Source organism: Bos javanicus, chromosome 4 (genome assembly GCF_032452875.1).
Source record: "Bos javanicus breed banteng chromosome 4, ARS-OSU_banteng_1.0, whole genome shotgun sequence".
In the NCBI taxonomy this organism is placed as follows: Eukaryota; Metazoa; Chordata; class Mammalia; order Artiodactyla; family Bovidae; genus Bos; species Bos javanicus.
The window spans coordinates 55,955,977-55,968,638 of NC_083871.1; the positions used below are offsets into that span (position 1 = coordinate 55,955,977).

At 38.3% G+C, this 12,662-nt stretch overlaps 1 long non-coding RNA gene across 2 annotated transcripts in view; it reads right to left on the reverse strand.

Annotated features, from left to right (window-relative positions):
• Window positions 1–12,645, reverse strand: part of LOC133246103 (uncharacterized) — a 114,499-nt gene extending 101,854 nt beyond the window's left edge. For both annotated transcript variants that reach the window (XR_009735908.1, XR_009735907.1), the window contains exon 1: window positions 12,563–12,645. This is a non-coding gene — a long non-coding RNA (uncharacterized LOC133246103). The remainder of the gene's footprint in view (window positions 1–12,562) is intronic.
• Window positions 12,646–12,662: the final 17 nt, after the last annotated feature.

Consider the following 12,662-nt stretch of genomic DNA (forward strand, 5'->3'; position numbering starts at 1 on the left):
TGGGGGCAAGAGGAGAAGGGGACGCCAGAGGATGAGATGGCTGGATGGCATCACTGACTCGATGGACGTGAGTCTGGGTGAACTCCGGGAGTTGGTGATGGACAGGGAGGCCTGGCATGCTGCAATTCATGGGGTCGCAAAGAGTCGGACACGACTGAGCGACTGAACTGACTGAACTAACACTTACTGGTGATAAAATATAAGTAATAAATAATATATCATATTCTTATGTATTTACAAATATTGAGAAATCATTAACAAAGTTTTCTCTTCAGAAATAGAAGTCCAGTTTGCTCCCAACTTTAAATAAAGAAATACTAAAAATAAAGCCTTTGAAAAGATAAATAGCAGGGTCTCGGAGATTTCTTAAACAAACTCTTGTATTGAGCACTAGACAACTAGCATAAGACTTGGGGGTGGTAGGAGGAGATAAGAGAACAAGAGAATGTCAGGTTCATATGGAACCTTCAAGGACATTGAAGCTGATCATCCTTTTGAAGCATGGATTCTTTCTGTAACACCATGCAAAGTGTTCATTAAGCCAACCTACTGACTGATCAAGCGTTCACTGCTCACCAACGCAGCCACTTCTCTCTTAAAACATGAGAAAGCTTTCCATACATGAAAAGCTAATGAGCTAATACATGCCTCTCTCTCTCTGTCACCCACAGGCATCCAGAACAACGCCAACTCCTTCCCTCTAGGACCTCTCCTAAGGGATAGCTATCAAAAATACTAGTTAGTCTCAATGAATCTTTTTATTTACATTCCATTATTTTTCAACTACATTTTTCAATTAAAAATTGTAGTCTTATCATATCACACTATTAGTTAATATCCAGTTTATTAATGTTTCTCTGAAAGTGTGAAAATGCTCAGTTTCTCAGTCGTGTCCAACTCTTTGTGACACCTGGACTGTAGCCCACCAGGTTCCTCTGTCCATGGAATTTTCCAGGTAAGAATAATGGAGTGGATTGCCATTTTCTACTCCAGGGGAATCTTTCCAACCCAGGGATTGAATCTGCTGCATCAGCTGCATTGGCAGTCAGATTATTTACCATTGAGCCACCTGTGGGACCTATAAAAGAATACTATATTGCTAGACATGCCCCAAATTGGAAAGAGCAAAGTAATACTTACCCTCTCCATTCTAGATACTACACATCTATTCTTGAAGCCCAAGATTATACTCACTGTTTCCATGGCTATGTCACATATATTGATTCAAACTGAGCTTTATGCTGACTAAAACTTTAGCCTTATTTTGTCAACTAAAAATTGTCACTCATCATCTGCCTCTACAAGGATGAAGTCACTAGCCACTGCAGTTGCTGACCTCCAACATGCCCCGAAAGGAGTTTAGGGTGGAAATCAGGTATGAGGCATTCTGTGATCTGGGAAAACTGGCAGAACAGGCCTTCAGATAAAAGATTTTATGAGCCCAATTTCTTGCATCTTCTCATATCCAGAAAAGCACTAAAATCATTAAAAGAGACACCTGATCTTCATAAATAGCAGCCACCTTCTTCCAAATGTATGATTGGTTACTTCTATCCCTCTTCACCAGAATCACATATATATTGATGTCCCCTCCTCCACTTCTATGGAGCAGTTCTGAAAGGCCACATCCCAGGCTATAGTCATAATTTTGCTCCAACTAACTCTTAACTCACAATTCTCACATAGTGCATTTTTTTAAGTCGACAAATTATTCATTTACTCAACAAATATTTATGTAATGCTCAGAGGTAAAGAATCTGCCTGCAATGCAGGAGACCTGGGTTTGATTGCTGGGTGGGGAAGATCCCCTGGAGAAGGAGATGGCAACCCACTCCAGTGTTCTTGCCTGGAAAATCCCATGGACAGAGTTGCCTGGCAGACTTCAGTCCATGGGGTCACAAAAGAGTCAGACTCCACTTAGCAACTAAATAATAAAAAAACTGCTACCAAAAGTATATTACAATACTAGGAACAGTATGAAAAATCAGTGAGCTATAACTGAAAGAGGTTAAGACCTGGGCCCAAGCCCCACTTTATCCAGCTATACCTGGGAGAGAACACTTGTTCAGTTCACTTCAGTTGCTCAGTCGTGTCCGACTCTTTGTGACCCCATGAATTGCAGCACGCCAGGCCTCCCTGTCTATCACCAACTCCCGGAGTTCACCCAAACCCATGTCCATCGAGTCAGTGATGCCATCCAGCCATCTCATCCTCTGTCGTCCCCTTCTCCTCCTGCCCCCAATCCCTCCAAGCATCAGAGTCTTTTCTAATGAGTCAACTCTTTGTATAAGGTGGCCAAAGTACTGGAGTTTCAGCTTTAGCATCAGTCCTTTAGCATTAGTCCTTTAGCATCAGTCCAATGAACACCCAGGACTGATCACCTTTAGAATTGACTGGTTGGATCTCCTTGCAGTCCAAGGGACTCTCAAGACTCTTCTCCAACACCATAGTCCAAAAGCATCAATTCTTCAGCACTCAGCTTTCTTCACAGTCTTTGTTAGAGCTACTCAATTTTCATAACAGGATAACTATCTTGCTACATCCTGGTCAGAGTTCCAAAACATATGACTAGGCCTTCAGCCAGAAATTTAGAATACCAGCACTCCAGGTTATCCAGTTCCCTTCCAAATACCTACTGAGAGAAGAAACATTTAAAGAAGATAGGTCCAAGGCTTTAAAAAGTCAATCCTTGGTTAATGTTGAATTACCAGAAAGCTACATGTTAGGAACCAACCACATACCGTTCTGATCATCTTCAGTGAGTTGCATTTAATACTTTGTCCTAACCTTTAACAGATTATTGTAAGAAGTACTATGTGAAAGTCACAACTGCATTATGTTTTAAAGCTGCTAATACTATCCATTTTGCTAATGAGTTCCTTTTACTGATAGAAAAGGTTTTGTTTCTCTGAGGAATGAGATGTTTCTACAGTTCTAACAATGAAAATCATCAGCATGTTTTATACATTTTTTTAAAATAAGTTTTAGAGAGATAAAAGTAAGTTTATAAGAAATAATGAGAAAAAAATGCCATTTAATACATGAACAAATATCAAGAAATATTTGTATTTCCTGCTTCATCAGCAACCGGAAAAGGGTACATGAGAGCAGGATGGATAATTCAAATTGGGTCTTATTAAATTTATTATTAATTAAGTGAAAGATCATTATTCAGTTTCCTCTATATTTCCTCTTTCCAAATAATCAGGCCCAATAACTTACTTTCCCCAATGACAAAGGTTCTAAGATCTCATGAACCTAAGAACTATCTAGAGAATTTCTTTAAGAAATTTACATTTTTAAATAAACTCCCCACATCATTTGGGAAGCAAGTGAGCCACATAATACATTTTGAGAACCCTCTTCCAGGACTAACTTTCGGATCACTTGAATCAACTCTTGTCCCTCATCTCTGGGCTCTCTGTTGTCTCTCTTGGTCCCTCTAAAAACCTGGTGACCAATGGTATAATGAGTATTCTTATGAAGGGTCCTACTAAAGCAGAGAATATAAAAGGATTACGTCCCTACTCCTATGCACCACAACCACATTCGCTTTAATACATCCTAGTGTTGATAGGCATGTTCACAAAGGCAATGCTTCACTTTGACTGTCTGATAGAGGTCACTTATTTTGACTCTCTTGAGAAATGGGAGCTAAAAATGAATTAAAGTAGGTCCAAATCACAATCAAATGAAACTGTGAAGAGCATTGTATCGGACCTTTTTCTCAATTAAACCAGTTGCAATCTTTTTTTAAAATATAATCTATTCTACTTTTAAAATTAAGAATTTTGCTTTGAACAGAAAATCTGGCAACCTCCTTGAGTAAAATTATTCTTCCTGAAAGTAAGACCTTTTTGTTATAATTTTTTAATTATTTATGATGATTTTAAATTCAAACCACTTTCAGAATATCTACAGGCAAGTAACCTGTTGTCATAAAGGACTCAGGGAATAGATTTATAAACAATCAAAACATTACAGGCAAGAGTAAAGAAACTTTATTGTTGCTCTCCAGCTCACCATTTCATGGATGAACAAATCATTCCATGACAGAAACTGATGTTATACCATAAAGTTCTCTACCTGGACCATCTATATGATTTATCAAAAGAAACATTTGAAAAACTAAACATGACCAATCGCTTACAGTATGCCAACTGAAAATTCACAGTAAATGTCTACATAAAAGGTTCAGGTACTCATTTAAGTTACCAAGATCAATCTAAAAGTTACTGCTTTCAAGCTATTTCTTACTTATAAAAACTCTAACCCTACACACATTCTATCATGACTAAATTAACTTTAGATAAAAAACATTTTCAAAGAACAAGTTGAGATATCCAAAGCACAAACTCAGAGTCTGAAAAATGAGTGATTTTACTCAGAAAATGACCAGATAGAAATTCTTTAAGTCTTTAGATTTGAGAGAAATCAAGCTAAGACCAGTTGGGGCATGATTCACTCTCCTATGCTACTTGCATTTTCTACCTGGTATGTTTTTAATTTTATAAATTTCATGCTGTCTCCATGGTTACCAGTGCTTAATCATAACAAGCACCTGGTCTATACACAGGAATTAATATTTCCCTATGAACTGCACATACTAACTTGCTCAAAACCTCTCTACACTTTCTCAATGACTAAGTTTTTCACTTCTAAGCAAAGATTTTCAAAAGGTTCTTTTTATTTTCTTTTTTTCCTTTTTAAATTTTGCACATTATATGGAATTCAGTAATTTCATGATAGTTAAGATTTGCCAACACATCACAATCTGTTATTTTACATATGATGTCTGTACCCATCAGTAGGTACTCTTCTGAGATTAAGTCAGACATACCTTAATTTTTAAAAACTATATTTTGTATATACTTATAAAAGTCAAAATCAATTAACAAATTAGGTGAATACCGGTATTCATTCATTCACCAGACAAGAGCCTAGAGGGAAGTATATAAACACCAACAACTCCTCAGTGACTCACCACAGTTATGTTTCCTAAGCAACACTGGAACACTTTATTTCTAAGAAAATTAAAATGCAGTTTGATGTTGTGGACATTTTCCACATGAAAGCATGTGGGCAATGATTAAGAGGCAGACTTTGTCAAACTTCCTAGGTTCATATCCTAACTCACTCATGTGACCTTAGACAAATTATTTAACCATGCCTCAGTTTCCGCATCTGTATCAGGGGATAATAATAGTATCTGCCTCACAGGATTATTTTAGGGACTAAAGGGATCTACATTGATTAATGTGTAGAATAGCTCCTGACACACATTAGTTACTATATAAGCATTTATTAAATATAAATCAATCAAAGTCTTACCCCATGTATCATGAAAACATGCTTTCTAAGAAAATCTTTTTTTTCCATGAGAAATATTTTTTTTACCCTCCCATAAGGCAAGATAGTCCTGACTTTAAATTTTCTTATGCAATACTTAAATGTTATCTGATCAGCTAATCCCATATCTATGAGAGTTCTAGACACTGACCATATGGAGCATTTTATATATCACTTCATTTAATCAACAATGGAAATCCTACAAAAGACTGGTGATTTCCCTATTACAAATGAGAAAACTCAGGTTTAATGAAGTTAGATTAATTTGCACAAATTCACTGAGTTGGTAAGTGGCAGAGATGGGTCAGCAGATGACATCTCCAAAGTCAATGTTTTTAATCAGTCCATTACCATCAACAAAATACTACATTAAAAGATAATTTCACAGGACTTGCCTGGTGGTACAGTGGCTAAGATTTCACACTCTCAATGCTGGGGGCCCCAGTTCAATCTCTGGTCAGGGACTTAGATCCCACATGTCACAGCTAAGAGCATGGTGCAACAAAGACCAAAGATCCTGTATGCTGCAACTAAGATCCAGCACAGCCAAACAAAATTTTTTTTAAAAGAGAGAATGTCACAACTCTTCAAAACTATAAATTTGTTCCATCCAGGTATTCTTAGCCTGCTCCTGGAACCCCAGCAATGTAAAATTTGAATTTGTCAGTGCCTGCGGGCGTGGTTCCTCTGCTTCCTGAACACCACAGACTTGTGTATGTGATTGATTCTCACAGATTACTAAGGTTCTTTGGTGGAAATCAAGCCTACATTGGCAGCAGGCTCTAGATGGTGCCTGGAACCATATGAAAAATGATCTTTTGCAGCTTGCCCATACATGTCTGTAAAATTCTGGCACTGGAGCGTTCAGACGCAGCAGGAGTTTTTTCTGAAGCCACTGAACAGCTTTGAAAAGTGCAGTTTATCTCATCCTGTTAGCCTAATGATTAGTCAGTTCTAATGCAGCAGTCTCAGTGATGAATGTCCTATTACTGATGGGAAATACTGACTAACTCTGGGATGGCCTTTTTTAATTCTGAAGCTCCAATAAAATGTCTCCACTCACTTGGCTGGGCTCAATCACTAATGAGGAAGTCTGGGTTTTATGAACTTCCTGATACACACCAGTCACTGCAATATCTTGATGTCAGCCTATCCTGCCTTCCCTGATGGATCCCAGAAGCCCCTTCCTTCAGGGACTGCCAATGACCCACTTCGAACAGTTAAAATAAGCAGAAGCAACTTCTTCAATCATCACTGAAACCACTTCTCAGTAACAACTGACGTGACATTTTGCCCTCTACCACTCAGATGTGCGTCTAAAGTAATGTTCTTGGTCTCTGAGTATCATTACCTAGCAGTGACCTCCTCTGTTTCAGTGAAGGATGGTATAAGCTTAGGTTCTCCTAAACTGAAAGACTAAATTCTGGATCTGATAACACTAGATATTTAATGCCAAAAGAGGAACTATATAGAAGCCTGCAGGAGCATTCAGACAACTTGGGCAGGAGGTGGGGGTATGGAATATGGCACTGCTTCAGAAGAGCTGTGGTTCATGTTGCTACCAGAGATGTTCACAAGCAGAACCTGTAGCTAGCAGATGCTTGGCACAGAAGAAGCTGCTCATCTCTGTAGCACTGCTAAGGAAATGCTCATCTGTTTTAGAAGAGGGAACTACATATGTACAACATAGCACTCATTGTCCTTGTCAGTGATCTAGACAAAACATCTAAATCTGAGTTACAGTTAGGAAATAATAGTTCGTTAAGATAGTTTACAGGCACATCAGAAATTTTAAAAAAACAACTTCAGGTCAAAGGAATAGAGGGGATCATTATACTCACTGTATCTCAGAAATTAATCCCTGCCTCTACATCACTTGGGGACTTCCCTGGTGGCTCAGAGGGTAAAAGCGTCTGCTTGCATTGAAGGAGACCTGGGTTCGATCCCTGGGTCAGGAAGATCCCTTGAAGAAGGAAATGGCAACCCCACTCTAGTATTCTTGCCTGGAAAATCCCATGGACGGAGAAGCCTGGTAGGCTTCAATCCATGGGGTCGCAGAGAGTCAGACATGACTGAGCGACTTCACTTTCACTACATCACTTAATACTAGCAAATCCTGAGTTGACATTTCCAATTACAGTATACATTATAAACTAATAAAAACCACATGTATGACCTTTGACTTAACAAGTCAAACTTTAAAGAGAAACAAACATGATTTTTAAAGCTATTTGGCAAAATAGAGTTCCCTCATCCATGAAGATAAGCAAATTAGTTGTAAGTAGGCGTTGTAAGAATAATGCTTATCCTATTCAAACAGTGGACCTTACAGAAGCAAAGGAGGTAAGATAAAAATCTTGGTACCATGTTCAACACTGTGTTGAGTGCCATCTCTCAGGAGTAAGACAGAAATATTTCCTTCTGTCCTGCAAGCTCTGCAATTAATTATATCATTAACAATCCATCAAGAGTAATATGTTTCTGGGCTTCCCTGGTGTCTCAGGGGTAAAGAATCTGCCTGCCCATGCAGGTGGATACAAGGTTCCATCCCCAGTCCAGGAAGAACCCACAGGCCATGGAGCAACTATGCCCATGCACAATAACTAGTGAACCCACACTCTAGAGCCTGTGTTCCACAAAGAAGTGTAGCCTCCGCTCCCCAGAACCAGAGAAAACCCTTTCACAACAACAAAGACCTAGCACAGTCAAAAATAAATAAATACATAAAAATTTTTTAGAGGGAGGGGATATATGTATACCTATGACTGATTCATGTTGAGGTTTGACAGAAAACAACAAAATTCTGTAAAACAATTATCCTTTGATTAAAAAATAAATTTTAAAAAAAGAAAGAATAATACATTTCTCTGAGCCCACAGTCTCAATTATTATATTCCCTTTTAGCAAAGCTTCTAACGCTGCCATTTTCTTTGCTGAAATTTATAGAAAAAGCAATGCAGAGTTATAGATTAGCTGCTGTAATTAGAAATAGAATTCAAAAGTGTTTGTTGGGTTTTCTTCAGGTAGCCATAGAGTTCATTCCAGCTGAATGATTTCTTGGAGCTATTCACCCATATCTAGACCCTATTACCTATATTTTCAAAACCCTTTTGATCCAGTATGATGAATCAATGATGTGACAATCACTGAATAGAGAATATATTTTAAAGATAAATGTAACCACCAGTGGCTATGAAATAAATATTAAAATCCCATCAAAGGAACAAACAGACAGCCTTTGCCTAATAGGGGAATGTTTTCCAGTCAGCTCTGAAGCCAAAGCCTGAGTGTATGCGTGTTAAGTTGCTTCATTCATATCTGACTCTTTGCAACCCTGGGGGACTACAGCCCCCCAGGCTCCTCTGTTCACGGGATTCTCTAAGGAAGAATACTGGAGTGGGTTGCCATACCTAAAATGCCTCTGTATCAGGGGAGTTCCACAGACATTTTTTATTTACCATGTTTGTCTGCAGAAGAGCATATTCACATGGAGAGAAGGCACATCTTGAAGACCCCAAATTTCATGGATTTTATTAACAGCTGCTGTTGCTGCATGCTAAGTCGCTTCAGTTGTGTCTGACTCTGTGCAACCCCATAGACGGCAGCCCACCAGGCTTCTCTGTCCCTGGGATTCTCCAGGCAAGAACACTGAAGTGGGTTGCCATTTCCTTCTCCAATGCATGCATGAATGCTAAGTCGCTTCAGTCGTGTCCAACTCTGTGTGACCCCATGGACAGCAGCCCACCAGGCTCCTCTGTCCACGGAAGTCTCCAGGCAAGAATATTAGCAGCATAAAGTAACAATAGTTAATATTTAATGAGGGCCCACTATATACCAGCCACTAATTCCAGAAATTAACTCATTTAATCCTCATAATATACATATGAAGTAGGTACTACTGTATCCCATTGTATAGAAGGACAAGCTGAGTTTTACAAATGCTTACATACATTTAACAAGCAGCAGAGCCAGAATTCTAACCAAGTGGCCTAATCCCAGAGACCCTAACTCTCAACCAGCAACTAGGGGAACAGAAATACAAATAAGAGAGAATTGGTACGTACTGAGCTCTGGCATCTTTTTGGTCACATTAGAAACATTTCACTTAATTCTCACAAAGCATATTTTATAAAAGTAAAGTAAGTTTCAGAGAGATTAAGTAACTACTCAAATCCATGACATCAGCCAGAGGAAAAGCTAATATTCCATATACTACATCACAGCACCTCTCCACAGCTTAAAGACTAAGTGACAGAAACAGAAGCAGAAATCTCACCTCAATTTGCTTATCGTGCTTTTATAAGACAGTGATCAAGGAAACCTATCTGGAAAAGATGCTGGTAGGACCCAAAGGAAATCAATAGATAACAACAAAATCAGCATAACCAAGGGAGAAAGGATCTAAAACCTTAGAGCACTGCAGTGTTGGGGGGTGTGGTGTATGTGTGTGTGTGTGTAAACTGTTTCATTCTGTTTTCAACTACTCCTTTTATTTTCTTGATGAAAACTTGAGTAGTTCTCAACTAGGAACAGTATCTCATCAAAGACTGTCTGGCAATAGTGAGGAGAATTGATTCTCTTCATGATTGGGCAATTTTATTTTCATTGAGCAGGCACAGGCTAGAGATGCTAAACATCCTGCAATATAATGTCAGCACAACAAAGCACTAAATCACCAAAAATGCCAATACTGCTCATCTAGCAATAAAAAGTACTTAAAAGAAACCATTCAGGTATCACTAAGGAAAAAAAAAAATACAGCATCCAGGTGGACTTACCAATTGTGCACCAAATGGACAGAGGAATAAATAGGGACCATTATAGACAGGTTCCTAACAAAGTATGCTTCTGTTTTAGAAATGCTTTAGAAAAAGCATTTTACCATCCTGTGTCTTATATACATGTAGACATAAAGTTTTGCTATTAATATGATAGAGAAAATATGTAATACCTAAATTTTGAGTGAACACTCAAAATAATCTCTAAACACCTTCACAGTTTAGCCCAAAAGTAGACTTCTTACTTATAAGGTAGTTTCTACTATGAATAGTATAAAAGTGGCTAAACATTAATGAACAAAATTTGATTCAATAAAAATTTGAATCAATAAAACCACAAAATTGGCAGGTTTAAGAAACAGCAAAAAGATGAGTGTGATTCGATCGGAATAAGCATGAAAGAATGAGTGACTGGTAGGCTGATGTTAGAAAGGCAGGCAGAGGCCAAAATGTGTAGGGCATATTGTGGAGTCTTAATAAGGAGTGTGGACTTACGCTTGTTGTGATGGAACTGGAGAACTTTAAGCAAGGAATAAATGATCTGATTTATTTCTAAACCTCTAGTTAGGGGAGTACGAAAAGAAAACTGAGAACTAGGATACCATTCTACTTGGAAATTAGGGTTGTGATAAGGTAGACAAAAGCATATATAGCAACACCTTTGTTAAATTGCCTGATTAGGGGAGATGCTGGTTAAAAAAGTTAACCAATTTTATTTTGAAACTACACGGGTCCAAAACATCCCTGCACAAACTTCTGCCACTCTTTTTCAGATAGGCCAAGTGATCTCTTAACATAATTTAAAGAAAAAGCATTTTACCACCTACAGACTCTTCAAAGTTAAAATTAGTCCATTATTTTCAATGCTGACACACCTAGAAACAAGTCTGCAATAATACTAAATTTGTTGTGGTCTCTGCTAACTTCAGCTAACTGAATAAACATATATGGAAAAATTAAATCCCCAAATTGTTCACACTAGAATACTAGAGAATATTTTAAAATAGCTCCTATTTCAAATATAACTGATTAGAAAAGTACAAAACTAGGGGCTCAAGGAAAATAAATCAAAGACAGAATTTGTTAAAATAGTCAAGTTTTTTAAAAAATAATCTAGTTTAGAGAAGCAATGCTGACTTTATTGCGTAATTATCCACAGACTTCCAATTCGCAAGACACCTTGCTTTGGTTTATTTGACACTGCTTTGTCTCTCATGGAATCCAGATGGCACATTTATTTATTCAAATAATTGTTATCAACCAACATTTCTGAGCACCTGCTGTGTGTGTGTTAGAAGCTAGCAATATAAAGCATTGCTGTCAGTCCACAGATTAGTAAAGTGTAAGAAAAACAGATGACCAATAGTAAAAAAAAAAAAAAAAATTACATGCCAATTACAGGCACCGAACTGAAATATACCTTCTGTGTCTGAGAGACTGAATCAGAGGGACTAAGCCACATCATTAATAACTGATAATTTCCTGGGTGCCAAATAAATTTTCTAGTCAGTAAATGAGGGGAGAAGGCAATGGCAACCCACTCCAGTACTCTTGCCTGGCAAATCCCATGGACGGAGGCGCCTGGTAGGCTGCAGTCCATAGGGTCGCTAGGAGTCGGACACGACTGAGCGACTTCACTTTCACTTTTCACTTTCATGCATTGGAGAAGGAAATGCAACCGACTCCAGTGTTCTTGCCTGGAGAATCCCAGGGACGGGGGAGCCTGGTGGGCTGCCGTCTATGGGGTAACAGAGAGTCAGACACGACTGAAGTGACTTAGCAGCAGTCAGTAAATGAGAGTTCAGAAGACTGGATGACTAGAAAGGTTCCGTAAGGATTTCATAGATTAGATTGCAAGAAAGCCTTTCAGGAAGGGTTCTTATGCAAATAATTTATCCTTATGACTTAAAAGTAATAATTTACAACTTTCCATATTTGGGGATATTTAGGGTGGGTATCACAAACACATGAGTAAGAAGTCTCTAAAGTGTACCATACACTGCACTCCGGAATGAGGAAACTCAGAACTCTAGAACCTGAATCCGAGATCTAAAGAATGTTAACTTGTTTTTCCTTAAACTTCCTGTTTTTCCCTACAAACGTATTAAACACTTTCCAAAACGTCTTATTAATCATATTTTCCCCCACTGCTTAAAAAGAATTAACAAATGTCATAAGACATTTAAAAGATGGTGTCAAAGGATTCCCTCCTTCAAAAATGTTAGAAGCTGCTAGTTTAAATGTATCTGAGAGATTTTCCGCTTTGTTCCAATGATCTCTTCAGACTGAGGTGCATGCATTTCAGTCAAAGGACAAAAATTCTTGTGTGTCTTGAAACCTTTAACAGCATTAAAAAATAAAAGAAAAACACTTGCTGTCATTTTTTGACCTTTTTTTTCAGTGAGCTTCCGTACAAATACACAACACCACTTTACCAGTAACAGGCTTGGCCACGTGAAGAAACCCTGGAGCTCGCCCCTTCGCGTCACCGGTACAGCCGGACCGTCATCCCACAGCCAGTTACATGGAAGCGCG